Here is a 3,372-nt window from a genome sequence, read left to right as displayed (position 1 = left end):
CAGTCGCCTCTCTGTATCCCCCCACAGCCGCCTCTCTGTACCCCCTTCACAGCCGCCTCTCTGTACCCCCCTCCACAGCCAGCTCTCGGTACCCCCCCTCCACAGCCACCTCTCTGTACCCCCTCCTCCACAGCCACCTCTCTGTACCCCCCTCCACAGCCGCCTCTCTGTATCCCCCCTCCACAGCCGCCTCTCTGTACCCCCCTCCACAGCCACCTCTCTGTACCCCCCTCCTCCACAGCCACCTCTCTGTACCCCCCCTCCACAGCCACCTCTCTGTACCCCCCTCCTCCGCAGCCACCTCTCTGTACCCCCCTCCTCCACAGCCACCTCTTTCTGTACCCCACTCCTCCACGGCCACCTCTCTCTGTACCCCCCTCCACAGTCACCTCTCTGTACCCCCCCTCCACAGCCACTTCTCTGTACCCCAGTGGCAGTGCATCCATAAGGGGCACACGGGCGCCGGCGCCTCTCTCCTGTCACATCTCTTTCACCATAAGTTCATGCATGGTATTTTTTTGGAAGCACCCGATTAGAGCCATAGGCTCTAATAGGCATCCAAAAAGGTGCTGGCCACTCGCTGTTCACTCAGCGCTGTGTTAGGAAACCGATTCATTCGCTTTCCTAACCCTGAACCGCCTCTCAGCCAATCAGGTGCTTGGGTCTGTTACCTGTCACCTGATTGGCTGAAACGACAGTCACTTTGATTGGATGCCTATACAGAGGACAGGAGAAGACATCGAGGATCGTGGAGCACACCGCCGCCGTGACCCGCTGCCTTACCGAGACAAGGTAAGTGCAGGGTGGATGGGGGATGCACACTGGCAACATTTGATGGAGCACAGTGGCTGCGTTTGATGGGGTTTTTTTCAGTTTGTTTGCGCCCCCCAAAAACGTTTGAGCACCAGCCGCCACTGCTGTACCCTCCTTTAAAATGACTAAGATTGTAATTTTAAATTTTTTAATAATTACAGTCTGATGATGGCTGAAAAGAACTCAAACCCAGTATGGCAGTATTTCAGTGAGCCAACATCAGGGAAGGCCAAGTGCAATATCTGCCAGAAATTGCATGGGAGCAGAAAAAGGAAAGGCTAAAAATACCACAAATATCTGGAATCATCTGAAAGTCCACCACCTCCAAGCTTATAAAGATGCACAGAGGGAGAAAGAAGATGCAGCTTCTTCTTCAGCCAACTTTCAGCCCACTGTAGTACAGATGTTTGATTCTAAAAGAAAATGGCAAAATACTGATCCCCAGTCCAAGAAAATTGATACGCTAATTACAGAAATGACTGCCACAGACAACCAGCCCTTTACAGTTGTTGCAGATATTGTCTCCCAATGCTTGCTGGCAACCATAGAACCAAGATATTCAATCAAAAGTGAAAAATACTACAGCACAGACATTCTGGACAGTGTGTACAAGAAGGTTACAGAGCGGATTAAGACACTAATTGCAACAGAGAATGCTGCCCCCTATTTGTCCTTCACAACAGACTGTTGGTCTGGTGAAGCAAAATCACTTATGAGCCTAACATGTCATTTTATAGACAGTAACTGGGAAAAGAAACAGGTAATTCTAAATGTCAAGGCCATGTCTGGCTCCCATACTGGGGACTATATCAGGGAGATGTTCCTTAGCATGCTCAATGATTGGGACATCAACCAAGACAGAGTGGTGCTTGTGCTGCGAGACAGTGGTGCCAACATGATTAAAGGCCTCAGACTCGCAGATATACCATACTTAAGCTGCAGTGCACACACATTACAGCCTGTGGTGAAAGAGAGCATCAGCAGTCAGCGAGTAGTGGGGGACATCATTGCCAAATTAAAGACACTTTAGCCACTCTGTGCTTGCAAAGCAGCGTCTTGGAGCCATCCAAAAAGATCTTGGCCTCCCCCAGCACAGCATCATTCAGGATGTTCCCACCCGCTGGAACTCCACATTACATATGTTGCAGAGGATGCTGGAGCAGCAGCCTGCCCTGAATCTCTATGTAGCAGAACATGGCAAGTTTACCACACCTCCAGCAGAACAATGGGATATCATCTCAAATTTGATAGATACACTGGGCCCTGTTGAGGAAGTGACTTTGGATATCAGCAAGGCAGAGTCCTCCATCTCCTGCATCATCCCATGCATTGCTGTGCTGAAGATGGTGCTTCAGGCAGAGGGTCACACCACAAGGGGATCAAAACCATGTGGCAAAGCTTGGAGAGACGATTCACAAGGATGGAAGATACCAAATGTTTGGTGCTGGCAACACTGCTTGATCCTCGGTACAAGGCTCATGTATTTGCAGGGGACACACTGAGCAAGGCAAAAACTTGGCTGCGAGAAGAGCACGCTATTGTGTCCGAGCAACAAAAAAGAGCCATTAGTGGAGATGAAGGACCAGAACCAAAACTGACCAGGACAAGGGTAGAAGAGAAGGAGAAACCCAGTCCCTCTGGTCTTCTGGAGAAAATGTATGCTAACATTTTGGGGGCTCATGGAACTCCTGCTGAAGAGAGAGATGAGCACTTAATTTCAGAGCAGTTGGAAAAGTACCTCCGTGAGCCACTGATAGACAGACGGACTGGTCTGCCACTGGAATGGTGAAAACAGAATGCATCCCGCCTGTGTCACCGTGCACCACTGGCAAGAAAATTTCTCTGTCCACCAGCCTCTTCTGTTCCCAGTGAAAGAGTGTTCAGTGAGATTGGGATCATCTATGACAAGAAGAGGAGCGGGCTCACAGGAGAAAATGCAGAGAGACTGTGTTTCCTGAAGTACAACCTGAAGCTCTTAAACTGGGAGTACCAAGAGAACTTTTAGGTGATGGATGTGGGTGAAGAAGAGAATCAGGAACTGGAACTGAAGCAAAAAGCATAAAACTAAAGAAAATTTGCACTTTTCTATTGTTTACTATCTATTGCTGTTGATTACGTTGATTTCTTTCAAAAGTTTTGATTACCTCACCTGTTTTGTGTATTTTTAAGATATATAGTTATATTTTTATCTAACTGACATACATGTGCACTGACTGGAGGCTTGTTGTGTACTTCTGTTTAATAAATGGTTAATTTAAGCAATTTTCTGTATCCCTTCTTTATTATTTAACTAAACTGTTAGATTTAATGAAATGAAGGAAAAAAAATAAAAAATTGGCCGCAAAAATCGGCATCATATATCGGCCATCGGCTGCCCCGATTTCTAAATATCGGCAACGGCATCGGCCTGAGGAAAACCCATATTGGTCGACCTCTAATCATTACCATGCACTGATTGTTTGCTAGAGGTAACTGCACATCATTATTGATAACTAATTGGTTGGTAGAGGTTACAGCAGATCACTAATGTTTACTGATTGGTTGCACTGCATCTAGTAC

General features: G+C 47.4%; 1 pseudogene; it reads left to right on the top strand.

Moving 5' to 3' along the window:
- The first annotated feature begins 1,069 nt into the window (after positions 1 to 1,069).
- Positions 1,070 to 2,818, top strand: LOC143986710 (zinc finger BED domain-containing protein 4-like; annotated as a pseudogene).
- Positions 2,819 to 3,372: the final 554 nt, after the last annotated feature.

This window comes from Lithobates pipiens, unplaced genomic scaffold (assembly GCF_037356315.1).
Source record: "Lithobates pipiens isolate NorthernLeopardFrog02 unplaced genomic scaffold, aLitPip1_a1.2 Scaffold_18, whole genome shotgun sequence".
Classification (NCBI taxonomy): domain Eukaryota; kingdom Metazoa; phylum Chordata; class Amphibia; order Anura; family Ranidae; genus Lithobates; species Lithobates pipiens.
The sequence above is the reverse complement of the archived record's forward strand: the minus strand, read 5'-3'. Positions and strand labels throughout refer to the sequence as shown.